The following is a 17,892-nucleotide window of genomic DNA, read 5'->3' as shown; positions in this document are numbered from 1 at the left end:
AATTACTTTTAAGTAAAACAACGCTTGGGTATTAAGCTTTTTTTATAAAAATATTTCCAGCCTTTTGACTCCATTGCTAAATATTTCCATCGTTCCTATTTCTTATAATGTGGAAAGAACCTAGAGTTACATAGTGACAGACTACGAAATCCAATAACAGATGTAGATTGGTAAAGTTGGGGGGGGGGGGTTATTCAATGATTTCAATAACATTATGATTGAAATGGAAAATGTTCTACTCATTTATAGAATCGTTGTAATAAATATTTCCACTCTGATTCAAAGCAATTTACCTACTGAGAGCTTTTCATGACCATGACCGCTAATATTCTCATAATAGGGGATTCATTACGTCTCTCCGGAGTTGTCCCAATAACCTCCCCTTCTGATCATTTCTTTGCGTACAGTCCATATTTCCACTGGAAAAATAGCATGAAGACATGTCTGTAAGCTGGGGACACAGCTAAATTACATTACGGTCTAATGGCTGGTTCTGTACTACAGACAGAACACTTCAATCAAGGGTTATCTAGCAAAATAGTAGAGGGTGACTGGGGAAAAACACCGACCACTTGGTTTTCTGCCAGCTTTCTCCAAGGACTGCATGATCAGCAGCTGACCATAAAGGGTCGACCATATTTTCCTAGTAGACCTGCAACTTTTTCTAGTGGTCATAGCGGTGGGACTACTGCTGATTACACATAGATGGAATATGTTAGAGGTTCTGGCAATATGTCAGTACTGAACAGAGTACTTAGTACATAGACTTACTTATTGAGAACAGACACCGTTTTGCAGGAGCTACGCACTTCAGAGCAGTGTGAGCGATCGGTGGGGGTCTCAGGACCTGGATACCCATTGATCGGCATTCATTGTCAATCAATGTCTCCTGATTTGGTGCAAATGAAAGTGACAACAGGAGCAGTGGAGAAGAACAGCAAGACAACCACCCAAAAAAGAACATTTACTCTCTCCATATCCTTGCTGACCAATTCTTCTCTAGTTTTGCTTGTGTTCCTGTCACTACTGGAAGGATGAGAAGGTACCTGCACCCCTTTCACGATGACAGGCAGTCCAGCTCCTCCACGATGGCACATCCATACATGCTATTGCAAGGTGGTTTGCGGCGTCTCGAAGCACAGTCTGAAGAGTGTTATGCGGGGAGAGACAGACAGGCCTGTAGAAGGGCATTTACCCAGCAACACTACCCAGTATCTGCTCCTTTGAGTGAGAAGGACCAGAAGAAAATGCCTGAGCCCTAAAAACTTACTTTCCACACTCGCATGCAGACTCCATGATGGAGGTATGAGGACCAGAGGTTCCACAGTGGGACCAATGGTCACAGCTCAGCACCGTGCAGCTCAACTTGCAATCGCAAGAGAACACCAAAATTTGCAGATCTACCACTGACGCCCCATTATCTTCAGAGATGAGAGCAGGTTCACACTGAGCACACGTGACAGACGGGGGAAGAGTCTGGAGACGCCATGGTGAACGTTATGCTGTCTGATACATTGTCCTGTACGACTTGGTTGGTGGTGGGTTTTGTGAAGAACATTCTTGGATGGTTGCACAATCCTTCATGTGATAGCCCATGTTACCCGGTGTGCTGTCAGGTACCTGGATGAAATACTGAAAGCGACTGTCAGATCTTATGCTGGTGAAGCGGGCCCTGGTTTCCTTCTGGTGTATGACAATGCCCGACCTCATCTGGCCAGACTGTCTAGGCAGTTTCTAGATAACGATGACATTGACGCCAGTGACTGGCCCTCACATTCCCCAAAACCTGAATCAAATGGAGAAGCTCATGAACATTATGTATCAGTGCATCCAACACTGTAAAGTAATGCCACAGACGGCCCAGTGGTTCACTGATGTCATGATCCAGATTGGGAGATTCCTCAGGACACCACCTGTCATCTCAGCAGGAGCATGCCGTGACGGGAGCGCACATAGGCACGTGGTGCCATACACACTACCGAGTCACATTGTGACCTGCCGTGATGAAATTCAGGCATATTGAATCTGCTTGCTCCTTCAGCTTTTAACTATGTTTTCAAGGAGATTTACAATCCAGCCCTTAATTAGTTGAGGATTTGGTTTCCATTGACCGTTGATCCATCAATTTGTTCTCAACGAATTACACACTTTATAATCGGTAACGATTTTCAACTTAACTCTTTCGTTCGTCGAGATCTGATTAAGTAATCCCTTTTTTTTTTTTCTGCATTGTACTATTAAATTGTTGTTGATGAAGCTGGTGTACTTACTTTGATATGACATGGCAAAAAGGCTATACATTCCTATTTGAAAGTTTTCATGCCAGATAATAAAATGAGCATTTTATGAGTCCAGCTCTACCTGAACTCATAAAATGCTTATCTTAAAGTATCCATCAAAGTTTTTATCCTCTTAATATATTGCAATCATATTATACTGTGTACTTTACAATTTTGCCTTTCTACCCAGATAATTCTTCTCTTTTCTCAGCTCTATGTCGAAACAGGAAGTCTCTTGTCCCTGCATTTATCATTCCCCTCTTCACCTCCTGACCCAGCTGTTCCCTCCTCCCCTGTCAGGGACTTTTGCAGTGATGACTCATACAGGGAAAATTGACCTCTTGTTTCTACATAGAGCTTAGAAGGAATTAGCTAGTCAGTTTTTAATCACGTGATATCATAGACCTAATGGAAGAGAGAAGAATTAACTGAGTAGAAAGGCAAAATGAGCAATTGTAAGTACACAGTGGTATACACTGCTCAAAAAATAAAGGGAACACTTAAACAACAGAATACAACTCCAAGTGAATCAAACTTCTGTGAAATCAAACTGTCCACTTAGGAAGCAACACTGATTGACAATCAATTTCACATGCTGTTGTGCAAATGGAATAGACAATAGATGGAAATTATTGGCAATTATCAAGACACCCTCAATAAAGGAGTGGTTCTGCAGGTGGGGACCACAGACCACATCTCAGTACCAATGCTTTCTGGCTGATGTTTTGGTCACTTTTGAATGTTGGTTGTGCTTTCACACTCATGGTAGCATGAGACGGACTCTACAACCCACAGAAGTTGCTCAGGTAGTGCAGCTCATCTAGGATGGCGCATCAATGCGAGCTGTGGCAAGAAGGTTTGCTGTGTCTGTCAGCGTAGTGGTCAGAGGTTGGAGGCGCTACCAGGAGACAAGCTGGTACACCAGCGGACGTGGAGGGGGCCGTAGGAGGGCAACAACCCAGCAGCAGGACCGCTACCTCCGCCTTTGTGCAAGGAGGAACACTGCCAGAGCCCTGCAAAATGACCTCCAGCAGGCCACAAATGTGCATGTGTCTGCACAAACGGTTAGAAACCAACTCCATGAGGCTGGTATGAGGGCCCGACGTCCACAGATGGGGGTTGTGCTCACAGCCCAACACCATGCAGGACGCTTGGCATTTGCCACAAAACACCAGGATTGGCAAAGTCGCCACTGGCGCCCTGTGCTCTTCACAGATGAAAGCAGGTTCACACTGAGCACATGTGACAGACATGACAGAGTCTGGAGACGCTGTGGAGAGCGATCTGCTGCCTGCAACATCCTTCAGCATGACCGGTTTGGCAGTGGGTCAGTAATAGTGTGGGGTGGCATTTCTTTGGAGGGGCGCACAGCCCTCCATGTGCTCGCCAGAGGTAGCCTGACTGCCATTAGGCACCGAGATGAGATCCTCAGACCCCATGTGAGACCATATGCTGGTGCGGTTGGCCCTGGGTTCCTCCTAATGCAGGACAATGCCAGACCTCATGTGGCTGGAGGATGTCAGCAGTTCCTGCAAGATGAAGGCATTGAAGCTATGGACTGGCCCGCCCGTTCCCCAGACCTGAATCCGATTGAGCACATCTGGGACATCATGTCTCGCTCCATCCACCAACGTCACGTTGCACCACAGACTGTCCAGAAGTTGGCAGATGCTTTAGTCCAGGTCTGGGAGGAGATCCCTCAGGAGACCATCCGCAACCTCATCAGGAGCATGCCCAGGCGTTGTAGGGAGGTCACACAGGCACGTGGAGGCCACACACAATACTGAGCCTCATTTTGACTTGTTTTAAGGACATTACGTCAAAGTTGGATCAGCCTGTAGTGTGTTTTTCCACTTTAATTTTGGGGGTGACTCCAAATCCAGGCCTCCATTGGTTAATAAATTTGATTTCCATTGATGATTTTTGTGTGATTTTGTTGTCAGCACATTCAACTTTGTACAGAACAAAGTATTCAATGAGAATATTTCATTCATTCAGATCTAGGATGTGCTATTTGAGTGTTCCCTTTATTTTTTTGACCAGTGTATAATACTAGCTATTGAACCCGTTCTACACCTGGGTGGTGAGCATTTTTATTAGTATATGGTCTCCCATGCTGGTATATGCTGCCCCCATCATCCTATCCTGGTATGCATGGCACCCCTCATCCCCATCCTGGTATGCATGGCACCCTTCACTCCCAATCCTGGAATGTATGGCACCCTCATCCCTATCCTGGTATGCATGGCACCCCATCCCTCACCCTCATCCTGGTATGCATGGCTCCCTCATACCCAATCCTGGTATGCATGGCACTCCTCATCCCTATCCTGGTATGCATGGCACCCCTCATCCCTATCCTGGTATGCATGGTACCCCTCATCCTGGTATGCATGGCACCCCTCATCCCTATCCTGGTATGTATTGCCCCTCATCCGAATCCTGGTATGCATGGCCCCCCAACATCTCTATCCTGGTATGCATGGTACCCCATCCCTATTCTGGTATGCATGGTACCTCTCACCGCCCCCAATCCTGATATGCATGGTCCCCTCACCCCCCAATCCTGGTATGCATAGTACCCCTCATTTTGGTATGCATGGCACCCCATTCCTCATCCTGGTATGCATGGCACCCCTCATCCCCCAATCCTGGTATGCATGGCACCCCTCATCCCCCAATCCTGGTATGCATGGTACCCCTCATTCCCCAATCCTGGTATGTGTGGCCCCCTCATCCCCCAATCCTGGTATGTGTGGCACTCCTCATCCCTTTCACGCTGCACACATACAGAAAAATAAACACTTATACGGACCTTTCTTCCCTGTGCTCCAGCGCTGCTGTGTCCTGTTCTCCCGGAGGCCGGGGGAGGAGTGCGGCGCCGGAGTACGCACGTGCCCATACTGCAAATGTGTCTTCAGTAAAATAGTGCCGGATAGCGCTATGCGCTTGCGCCGATTCCGACGCCTCACTCCTGTCCCGGTCTCCGGCGAAGAGGCACCGCGGCAATGCTCCTCCCGGTCAGGTATTTAAGTATGGCGCCCGGAGATTGCGGTATGCGTTCAGTATCTACGCATACCGTGAACACCGGCACCATAAACTCCTCTTACCTGTAACGGCTCCATGAGTTCTTCTGTCCGGAGCCAGACTGCGTGTCGCGCTTGTGCAGTCTATAAAGGCTTCAGACAGAGACACACATCTCCCGTTATATTATAGATGATGATTGCAATATATTAAGAGGTTAAAAATTTTTATGGGAGGAGGAGGGCTTTGTTAAGCCAGTTTTATACATTTGTGAAACATGGACCTTTCTTGGCCGAGCGGCAGGTCTCCCCGACCCAAGCTAACAGCTTCATATATGCCACAAAGCACTTAGCTCAGTTTGGTCGGACCAGGACTTATGAAGCAGAAACAGTCAGTATTTATGAATATGTAAAACCGCATTATCATTAGGATCATACAGCCATTCTGACTTAGGTTTTAAAAGTAAGTACACCAGCCTAATCAGGTTTAAAATATGTTAATAATGTATGCAATTTGTATTATCAAATCTGGTAACAGATCCCCTTTATTCAGCTGTGATTGTTATCTTTTAAAGCCATATTCTTTTTCATTAAAACCACAAACAAATTGAGTATTACTTACCCTCCAAGGGTCCCGCTCCTGCCCTTTGCCACTGCACCGGTCTCTGGCTGAAAGGTTGATAATAATGCTGCAGCAAATCACTGAGCTCAGGGGCTCTCACCGTCTGCAAGGGCAAAACTGCTGAGCTCAATGATTGGCTGCAGCGCTGCCGACATGCGACTGGTCACCACTGCAACCAAATAACAGAGATCGGTTCCATGGTGTAGGGCTGTCGCTGGACCCGTGGAGGGTAAGTAGTACTCAGTTTTGTTTTTTAAACTAACAAAACAAAGTAACTATTGCAGCATATGGCCTTAAATTTATGAAGAGAGGACGACCCCTTTAAATGCATTTGACGGTGCTACTTGTAATCAAGTTGGTTTGAAGCAACTCAGCAGAGACAATCTGCCGGAAGCTTTTGTAGCAGTACTTGGCTGGATTGTTAATTATGCTGTGTCTAGTGTAAAAAAAAGAAAAAAAACACCTCTGCCACTTCATCAACAATCTGCTGCTCTCCTCTGCAGAAGACGCCGGATTTCATTAGCTGAACCACCTGAGACACCGCACAAAAGCCTGCAGTTAGCTGCATTTTACCGCAAAATACCCGTTTATACACCCACAATTTGTAAATGATTTGAGGTTTGTTCCTCCCATAGAGAACAAAGTGTTCAGTCTCATAAGGACAAATCCTCACCAGCTTTCACATGTGCTGCCAACCAAAGGGCCTCACCTGCCCAGAGAAATGCCCTCCTTCTAGTGTGTGTGTACGTATGTATAACATAGGGCAGCACGGTGGCTCAGTGGTTACCACTACAGCCTTGCAGCGCTGGGGTCCTGGGTTCAAATCTGCAAGGAGTTAGTATGTTCTCCCCGTGTTTGTGTGGGTTTCCTCCGGGTTCTCCGGTTTCCTCCCACACTCCAAAGACATACTGATAGGGAATCTAGATTGTGAGTCCCGATGGGGACAGTGATGAGGTCTGTAAATTGTCTGAATTGTAAAGATACACACACATTATATATCTCAGACCACTCAAACTAATCTTTAATTCCCATGTGCACCTTGGGCATCTAAGACCCCATCAACGATTCACTGGTAGTTTATCAGAAGGGAATTCATAGGAGACATCTTGCGATTTTGGAACACCCCTTATATTGGTCTAGCACCACGCACAGCCACAAGCACAATGGCGGTGCTGTATCAGATAGATCAGCAATGTTCTGCTGATCCTTGTGGGGCAGGTAACAATCACACACTGATTAACTTTGATGAAAATTCAAATAAGTGATAAAGGGACTTGTTTTGGTGGGGTAATGGCGCTGATGGGTCACTTTAACTGTCCCTTTAGCAATATCGTGGTCATGCTGAGCAATTAAAAAGCAGCAAGTGAATTAAGACTCTAATTGAACAGGACCGTGTCTTTAGCTGGTTGGAGGTTTATGGCTTTTTTTCCTGTATCCAGGCGCAGTTTGACTTTGTTTTTGTTTAAAAAAAATATTAAAACTGCTTTACTCACCCTCCCCAGGTCCTGTGCAGGATCTTTGCCGCTGCTCCCGGTGTCTGTTATCATCTACAGCACTGTCATGTCAACAGCGCTGTAGCCAACACGGAGCTCAGTGGCTCTCCCTGAGTAGACGACACAAGCCGCTGAGAATACTGATTGGCTGCAGAGATGTTGCATGCCGCCAACGCTGCAGACAACAGACACAGGGAGCAGAGGCAGAAACTCAGTGCTGGACCCGGGGAGGGTGAGTTAAGCACGCATATAATTTTTTTTATAATCAAACTACATCTGGGAAGAGGAGTTTTCTGAAGCCAGAAAACCCTTAACATTTCTTTGCAATCTCTTCTGTACATATAACAGTTGGGTAAGCATGGCGAGGATTATTGTAAAACTTTTTCACCAGTAGAATATTACTATAGTATTGTATGTCTCAGAATGACTCACAAACTCTCTGTCACATTTGGAGACATTCAGTGGCCAAGTGAACCAACACCCAAAAGTTCAGGAGCAGGACAGCATATTTCATGGCACGGTATTATATTCTTGCTGGAGCACTAATTCTCCATGGACCACATACATTCATTCCTCCAGGATCACTACCCTCATATATGTAGTTTTTCTTATTTACTCAGAAATAAAGTTTGATAATACAGTACCAGCCGGATCCTTAGATGTCGGATTAAAATGAATTTTACTACACTAATTTGCCGTTGTAAATCCACAAACAAAAGCCTCATGCCGCGTTTCAATGTAATCAGCTCCATTTTTTTGCACATAACTCAGAGTCAGTGAATAGCAGCCCAGCATGCTGGCCTCAATCCTCGGACTACATCAGTGCCGTAAAATAATGATTGCTCACAAACGGTCCAGATTTTTATTTTTTTTATGTCACTGACATCTGCACATGGAGCTTCTGAAAAAGTTTAAGAAATACTATAGCAATTACATTCCTAGTACACAATAGTAGAACGGTGAATTGCACATTGACTCACAGCTTTCACAGGGAATGTGTCACTAGGAAATGAACAATGTTGTAAAATTGTGTGTAAAACATTTCAGAACCCAAAAAAATAAAACAATTACTTTTTAGGAGTTATAAAATTGTCCGCAGGATTGTAATGACAGGAAGGATCTAAAATATATATATATATATATATATATATATATATATATATATATATATATATATTTATTTATTGAATACTTGTTCTGTACAAAGTTGAATGTGCTGACAACAAAATCACACAAAAATCAGCAATGGAAATCAAATTTATTAACCAATGGAGGCCTGGATTTGGAGTCACCCCCAAAATTAAAGTGGAAAAACACACTACAGGCTGATCCAACTTTGATGTAATGTCCTTAAAACAAGTCAAAATGAGGCTCAGTATTGTGTGTGGCCTCCACGTGCCTGTATGACCTCCCTACAACGCCTGGGCATGCTCCTGATGAGGTTGCGGATGGTCTCCTGTGGGATCTCCTCCCAGACCTGGACTAAAGCATCCGCCAACTCCTGGACAGTCTGTGGTGCACCGTGACGTTGGTGGATGGAGCGAGACATAATGTCCCAGATGTGCTCAATTGAATTCAGGTCTGGGGAACGGGTGGGCCAGTCCATAGCTTCAATGCCTTCATCTTGCCGGAACTGCTGACACACTCCAGCCACATGAGGTCTGGCATTGTCCTGCATTAGGAGGAACCCAGGGCCAACCGCACCAGCATATGGTCTCACAAGGGGTCTGAGGATCTCATCTCGGTACCTAATGGCAGTCAGGCTACCTCTGGCGAGCACATGGAGGGCTGTGCAGACCTCCAAAGAAATGCCACCTCACACCATTACTGACCCACAGCAACATCAGCCAGAAAGCCTTGGTACTGAGATGTGGTCTGTGGTCCCCACCTGCAGAACCTCTCCTTTATTGAGTGTGTCTTGATAATTGCCAATAATTTCCATCTATTGTCTATTCCATTTGCACATCAGCATGTGAAATTGATTGTCAATCAGTGTAGCTTCCTAAGTGGACAGTTTGATTTCACATATCCCGGGATATAGATCCATCCCGGGATCCACCATTCACAATAGGTGATGTCTCAGCTCACCTCCTCCCCCTCTCTGTTCAGTGACTCTGCACAGATCACAAAGCATGTGTAGAAAACCATCTTACAGATATCAAGGGAATTGATAACTACTGCTGGAAGCAAATTGAGTTAACAGAGAATCTGTCGTGGAGTTCATTCTAATGGGAGGACCTTTTTCTGAGTTGCTCTCATCTGACATATAACCACAAATATCGACTCAACTTTCATGTGGTGTTAAATCAGCTGGGAAGAGCTCAGAAGAAGGGAGATAATAGTTGTAAACTCTCCCGTCACAATGAGCTTCCTGAAGGATTCTCAGTTCAGGGTTTATGTGACTGCAGACATCTGAATCCTTACAGCGTGTGGACAGCACGCTGTGAGGATTCTCCGGTGCCAGTGGCGAGAGCAGACAGTCATATGTCCGCAAGTGATGACTAGTCGTGCTCAGCCTCACTCAATTAACGTGTATTGAGCGAGGCTGTGCAAGTTTAGTCAGAATGTGTCCGAAAGTATGCGGTCACATGACCACCCGCTCTCGCCTCTAGCACTGGAGAATCCTGACAGTGTGCACACTGTGCCTGCAGACTTTCACCTCACACCTGGATAACCCCTTTAACTTATTCTGCAGCCAACAATAGTGCAATGAAGAGGCTATAAAAGATGGTGCAGACGTTTTAATGAAATCTAATTGCAAAAATTATTTTTAAACCAAAACACATGTAATTAAGTAAAAACAATGCCACCCAAAGGTGTTGGGTTTAGGAAACTCATTTTCTTATCCAGTATTAGGGAATTTGTGGTTCCTGAGTCCATGACCATCATTTATTAGCCAGAGTGAAGAGCAGATACAAAGAGGGTCTCACACTCCAGAGGACCCCCCTACATCCATACAGTACACGGATATTAATGACAGTCGTGTAACGCTTCATTTCCCTTGCAGGATATAACCAAAGTAAAAATAAGCCTTCATTACAGTCTCCATAGCGAGAGAAGTGGAGCTCCCCCATCACATCACATCACGGCCTAACCTTTTACTAGGACTGAAAGAAAACCAAAGATTTATAGCTTTGTTCTTGGCAGGGAGGACTAATTCAGCAGTACAAGGCTCATTCCCCAACAGGCCGCCCCTTCCCTGAAATTCAAAGGTCCTGATATATTCAGGATTTTTTTGTAATCTATATTAGGGTTAATTCAGACATCGCGGTACGGACCGTGGTTCTCCGGACTCCAACCCAGGGCCGGCGTCAGCACCCGGCGCACCCGTGCAAATGCCGGGGCCCTGAGCAGGCAGAGGGGCCCACTGGCGGTCGCGCACCCCGCTGGGCTATGGGCGGAGGAGAGCGGTGTCAGCGCCCGCTTGCTCAGGGCCACGGCAGCCCGATACTTACCTCTCCCCGTGCCTCCGCAGATCAGCTGTCTTCCTGCTCTGCGCTCCCTGTGACGTCTCAGGTCAGAGGGCGCGGTGACGTCTTTACACCGCGCCCTCCCCTGAGCCGTTACAGGGAGCGCTGAGCGGGAAGACGCCGACAACGCTGGAGTTCGGAGCCGAGCAGCGAGCGGCGGGCAGCAGGTAGCAGGTGAGGAGAAGGGAGGTGAGTATTTGATTTTTTATTTATTTATTTTTTTTTAATGTATGGAGGCATGGGGCATTATAAAGAGGGGAGGGGGGCATCCTGCATGGGGCATTATAAAGAGGAGGGGTGACAGCCTGCATGGGGCATTATAAAGAGGGGGGGATTCCTGCTTGGGGCATTATAATGAGGAGGGGTGACAGCCTGCATGGGGCATTATAAGGTGGGGACCAGCCTGCATGGGGCATTATAAGGTGGGGAACAGCCTGCACGGGGCATTATAAAGAGGGGGGGCATCCTGCATGGGGCATTATAAAGAGGAGGGGTGACAGCCTGCATGGGGCATTATAAGGTGGGGAACAGCCTGCATGAGGCATTATAAAGAGGGGGGATTCCTGCTTGGGGCATTATAAATGAGGAGGGGTGACAGCCTGCATGGGGCATTATAAGGTGGGGACAAGCCTGCATGGGGCATTATAAGGTGGGGACAAGCCTGCATGGGGCATTATAAGGTGGGGACAAGCCTGCATGGGGCATTATAAGGTGGGGACAAGCCTGCATGGGGCATTATAAGGTGGGGAACAGCCTGCACGGGGCATTATAAAGAGAGGGGGGACATCCTGCATGGGGCATTATAAAGAGGAGGGGTGACAGCCTGCATGGGGCAGTATAAAGAGGAGGGGTGACAGCCTGCATGGGGCATTATAAAGAGGAGGGGTGACAGCCTGCATGGGGCATTATAAAGAGGAGGGGTGACAGCCTGCATGGGGCATTATAAGGTGGGGAACAGCCTGCATGGGGCATTATAAAGAGGGGTGGATTCCTGCTTGGGGCATTATAATGAGGAGGGGTGACAGCCTGCATGGGGCATTATAAGGTGGGGACCAGCCTGCATGGGGCATTATAAGGTGGGGAACAGCCTGCACGGGGCATTATAAAGAGAGGGGGGGACATCCTGCATGGGGCATTATAAAGAGGAGGGGTGACAGCCTGCATGGGGCATTATAAAGAGGAGGGGTGACAGCCTGCATGGGGCAGTATAAAGAGGAGGGGTGACAGCCTGCATGGGGCATTATAAAGAGGAGGGGTGACAGCCTGCATGGGGCAGTATTAAGAGGAGGGGTGACAGCCTGCATGGGGCATTATAAAGAGGGGGGGATTCCTGCTTGGGGCATTATAATGAGGAGGGGTGACAGCCTGCATGGGGCATTATAAGGTGGGGACCAGCCTGCATGGGGCATTATAAGGTGGGGAACAGCCTGCACGGGGCATTATAAAGAGAGGGGGGGACATCCTGCATGGGGCATTATAAAGAGGAGGGGTGACAGCCTGCATGGGGCAGTATAAAGAGGAGGGGTGACAGCCTGCATGGAGCATTATAAAGAGGAGGGGTGACAGCCTGCATGGGGCATTATAAAGAGGGGGGGCAGCCTGTATGGGGCATTATGTGGGGGGTAACAGCCTGCATGGAGCATTAAAAGGGGGGGGCCTGTATGGGGCATTATGTGGGGGGGAACAGCCTGCATGGAGCATTATAAGGGGTGGGGGGCAGCCTGTATGGGGCATTATGTGGGGGGTAACAGGCTGCATGGAGCATTAAAAGGGGGGGCCTGTATGGGGGGGAACAGCCTGCATGGAGCATTATAAGGGGGGGGGCAGCCTGTATGGGGCATTATGTGGGGGGTAACAGCCTGCATGGAGCATTAAAAGGGAGGGGCCTGTATGGGGCATTATGTGGGGGGTAACAGCCTGCATGGAGCATTATAAGGGGGGGGACAGCCTGTATGGGACATTATGTGGGGGGTAACAGCCTGCATGCAGCATTATATGGGGATCGGTATCCTGTATGGAGCGTTATATGGGGGCCAGTATCCTGTATGGAGCGTTATATGGGGGCCAGTATTCTGTATGGAGCCTTATATGGGGGCCAGTATTCCGTATGGAGCCTTATATGGAAGCCAGTATTCCGTATGGAGCCTTATATGGGGGCCAGTATTCCATATGGGGGCCAGTATTCCGTATGGAGCCTTATATGGGGGCCAGTATTCCATATGGAGCCTTATATGGGGGCCAGTATTCCATATGGGGCCTTATATGGGGGCCAGTATTCCGTATGGAGCCTTATATGGGGGCCAGTATTCTGTATGGAGCTTTATATGGGGGCCAGTATTCCGTATGGAGCCTTATATGGAAGCCAGTATTCCGTATGGAGCCTTATATGGGGGCCACTATTCCATATGGGGGCCAGTATTCCGTATGGAGCCTTATATGGGGGCCAGTATTCCATATGGAGCCTTATATGGGGGCCAGTATTCCATATGGGGCCTTATATGGGGGCCAGTATTCCGTATGGAGCCTTATATGGGGGCCAGTATTCCGTATGGAGCCTTATATGGGGGCCAGTATTCCGTATGGAGCCTTATATGGGGGCCAGTATTCCGTATGGAGCCTTATATGGGGGCCAGTATTCCGTATGGAGCCTTATATGGGGGCCAGTATTCCGCATGGAGCCTTATATGGGGGTCAGTATTCCGCATGGAGCCTTATATGGGGGTCAGTATTCCGTATGGGGCCTTATATGGGGGCCAGTATTCCGTATGGGGTCTTATATGGGGGTCAGTATTCCGTATGGGGCCTTATATGGGGGCCAGTATTCCGTATGGGGTCTTATATGGGGGTCAGTATTCCGAATGGGGCCTTATATGGGGGCCAGTATTCCGTATGGGGGCCAGTATTCCGTATGGGGTCTTATATTGGGGCCAGTATTCCGTATGGGGCCTTATATGGGGGCCAGTATTCCGTATGGGGCCTTATATGGGGGCCAGTATTCTGTATGAAGCCTTATATGGGGGCCACTATTCTGTGTGGAGCGATTCACCGGTTTCTGAGCTATTGTGGAATTTACAATAGATATCACTCATGAAGTGAAATCTTTGCATTGTACTATATATATATATTTCTCCGCCGTATCTCTGCATCATGAATCGTGGTATGTGTTAAAGGGGCCCACTGAGACTCTTTCGCCCGGGGCCCAGAGAAACCTGGAGCCGGCCCTGCTCCAACCTGACAGCCTGATAGGTATACTGTATATGAGGCTTTTGATTTCAGAGGATTTTCCGTTTGCCAAAAAATTAATTTATTACAATTGACCGTGAAATTAAAACCATTTCGGCTAAACGCCTTTTTCAAGGGTTTCTATTAGTAAAAATAAAAAAACATACATTTATGTAGAAGGTAATCGGTCACCAAAGCATCAAATCATATAAATGTCACATAGAAAAATCTAATTAAACGTACATAAAGCTCATGTGACAACACAGGAGTCACTTTATCCAAGTATAAGCATTCATAGTCAGGCGCAGATAACCAGTTGTGCTCAAAAGTTTACATACCCCGGCAGAATTTTTGCTTTCTTGGCCTTGTTTCAGAGAATATGAATGATAACAAAAAAAAAACTTTTTCTCCACTCATGGTTATTGGTTGGGTGAAGCCAGTTGTCAAACTACTGTGTTTTCTCTTTTTAAATCTTAATGACAACCAAAAACATCCAAATGACCCTGATCAAAAGTTCACATTCCCCAGTTCTTAATACCGTGTATTGCCCCCTCTAAAATCAATGACAGCTTGAAGTCTTTTGTGGTAGTTGTGGATGAGGTTCTTTATTTTCTCAGATGGTAAAGCTGCCCATTCTTCTTGGCAAAAAGCCTCCAGTTCCTGTAAATTCTTGGGCTGTCTAGCATGAACTGCGTGCTTGATATCTCCCCAGAGTGGCTCAATGATATTGAGGTCAGGGGACTGAGATGGCCACTCCAGAACCTTCACTTTGTTCTGCTGTAGCCAATGACAGGTCGACTTGGCCTTGACTTTTGTATCGTTGTCACGTTGGAACGTCCAAGAACGTCCCATGCGCAGCTTCCGGACTGATGAGTGCAAATTTGCCTCCAGTATTTGCTGATAACGTGCTGCATTCATCTTTCCTTCAACTTTCACCAAGTTTCCTCTGCCTTTGTAGCTCACACATCTCCAAAACATCAGCGATCCACCTCCGTGCTTTACTGTAGGAATAGGGATCCTTTCATCATAGGCCTTGTTGACCGCTCTCTAAATGTAACGTTTATGGCTGTGGCCAAAACGTTCCAGAAGTTTTGAGGCTTGTCTCTGTGCTGTTTGGCGTATTGTAGGCGAGATACTTTGTAGCATTTGCGCAGTAATGGCTTTCTTCTGGCGACTCGACCATGCAGCCCATTTTTCTTCAAGTGCCTCCTTATTGTGCATCTTGAAACAGTCACCACCGCTAGTTTTCAGAGAGTCCTCAATGTCAGCTGATGTTATTTGTGGGTTTTTCTTAGCATCCTGAACAATTTTCCTGGCAGTTGTGGCCAAAATCTTTGTTGGTCTACCTGACCGTGGTTTGATTTTAACAGAGCGCCTGATTTTCCATTTGTTAATCACAGTTTGAACGCTGCTGACTGGCATTATCAATTCCTTGGATATGTTTTTGTATCTCTTTCCTTCGTTATACAGTTCAACTACCTTTTCCCGTAGATTCGTTGACAATTGTTTTGCTTTCCCATGACTCACAATCCAGAAACGTCAGCGGCTGGATGAAAGATGCAACAGTCTGTCTGGATCCCAGAAACTCACTCAGCTTTTATGTACACACACTGATTACAAGCAAACATGTCACAGGTGAGGATGTTACCTTTAGTAGCCATTCAAACCCATTTGTGTCAAATTCTGTGCATGTTATCAGGCCAAAATCACCAGGGTATGTGAACGTTTGATCAGGGTCATTTGGATGTTTTTGGTTGTCATTAAGATTTAAAAAGAGAAAACACAGTACTTTGACAATAAATGGCTTCACCCAACCAATAACCATGAGTGGAGAAAAGTTTTTTTTGGTATCATTCATATTCTCTGAAACAAGGCCAAGACAGGAAAAATTCTGCCGAGGTATGTAAACTTTTCAGCACAACTGTACCTGTAATACATAGAAAATAAATCATGTGATATTCCGTTTTAGTAAATATATACAGTACAGACCAAAAGTTTGGACACACCTTCTCATTTAAAGATATTTCTGTATTTTCATGACTTTGAAAATTGTACATTCACACTGAAGGCATCAAAACTATGAATTAACACATGTGGAATTATGTACTTAAAAAGTGTGAAACAACTGAAAATATGTCATATATTCTAGGTTCTTCAAAGGAGCCACCTTTTGCTTTGATGACTGCTTAGCACACTCTTGGCATTCTCTTGATGAGCTTCAAGAGGTAGTCACCAGAAATGGTCTTCCAACAATCTTGAAGGAGTTTCCAGAGATGCTTAGCACTTGTTGGCCCTTTTGCCTTCACTCTGCGGTCCAGCTCACCCCAAACCATCTCGATTGGGTTCAGGTCTGGTGACTGTGGAGGCCAGGTCATCTGGCGTACCATCCCATCACTCTCCTTCTAGGTCAAATAGCCCTTACACAGCCTGGAGGTGTGTTTGGGGTCATTGTCCTGTTGAAAAATACATGATGGTCCAACTAAACGCAAACCCGATGGAATAGCATGCCGCTGCAAGATGCTGTGGTAGCCATGTTGGTTCAGTATGCCTTCAATTTTGAATAAATCCCCAACAGTGTCACAAGCAAAGCACCCCCACACCATCACACCTCGTCCTCCATGCTTCACGATGGGAACCAGGCATGTAGAGTCCATCCGTTCACCTTTTCTGCGTCGCACAAAGACACGGTGGTTGGAACCAAAGATGTCAAATTTGGACTCATCAGACCAAAGCACAGATTTCCACTGGTCTAATGTCCATTCCTTGTGTTCTTTAGCCCAAACAAGTCTCTTCTGCTTGTTGCCTATCCTTAGCAGTGGTTTCCTAGCAGCTATTTTACCATGAAGGCCTGCTGCACAAAGTCTCCTCTTAACAGTTGTTGAAGAGATGTGTCTGCTGCTAGAACTCTGTGTGGCATTGACCTGGTCTCTAATCTGAGCTGCTGTTAACCTGCGATTTCTGAGGTCAGTGACTCGGATAAACTTATCCTCAGAAGCAGAAGTGACTCTTGGTCTTCCTTTCCTGGGGCGGTCCTCATGTGAGCCAGTTTCTTTGTAGCACTTGATGGTTGTTGCAACTGCACTTGGGGACACTTTCAAAGTTTGTCCAATTTTTCGGACTGAATGACCTTCATTTCTTAAAGTAATGATGGCTACTCGTTTTTCTTTACTTAGCTGCTTTTTTCTTGCCACAATACAAATTCTAACAGTCTATTCAGTAGGACTATCAGCTGTGTATCCACCAGACTTCTGCACAACACAACTGATGGTCCCAACCCCATTTATAAGGCAAGAAATGCCACTTATTAAACCTGACAGGGCACACCTGTGAAGTGAAAACCATTTCCGGTGACTACCTCTTGAAGCTCATCAAGAGAATGCCAAGAGTGTGCAAAGCAGTCATCAAAGCAAAAGGTGGCTACTTTGAAGAACCTAGAATATAAGACATATTTTCAGTTGTTTCACACTTTTTTGTTAAGTATATAATTCCACATGTGCTAATTCATAGTTTTGATGCCTTCAGTGTGAATGTACAATTTTCATAGTCATGAAAATACAGAAAAATCTTTAACTGAGAAGGTGCGTCCAAACTTTTGGTCTGTACTGTATATAGATTAGGCAGCCTTGGAGTCAAAAAAAGGAAGGGGGAGAGGAAAGGGGGGGGGAGGGGGAAGAATTAGGGCACCAAAAAGAGGGGAGAAGAGAGAATTAAAGGAGGAGAAAGAAACTAAAGATAAGATTACCGATACAAGAAAAAGGGAACAGAGAAAAGGGGGAAGGAAGA

General features: G+C 46.2%; 1 protein-coding gene across 4 annotated transcripts in view; it reads right to left on the bottom strand.

Annotated features, from left to right (window-relative positions):
- Positions 1–17,892, bottom strand: part of SESTD1 (SEC14 and spectrin domain containing 1) — a 141,076-nt gene that overhangs the window by 92,634 nt on the left and 30,550 nt on the right. The gene's annotated exons all lie outside the window — the stretch shown is intronic.

Source organism: Phyllobates terribilis, unplaced genomic scaffold (genome assembly GCF_046119375.1).
Source record: "Phyllobates terribilis strain yellow unplaced genomic scaffold, ASM4611937v1 Scaffold_9__5_contigs__length_417890890, whole genome shotgun sequence".
Classification (NCBI taxonomy): domain Eukaryota; kingdom Metazoa; phylum Chordata; class Amphibia; order Anura; family Dendrobatidae; genus Phyllobates; species Phyllobates terribilis.
The sequence above is the reverse complement of the archived record's forward strand: the minus strand, read 5'-3'. Positions and strand labels throughout refer to the sequence as shown.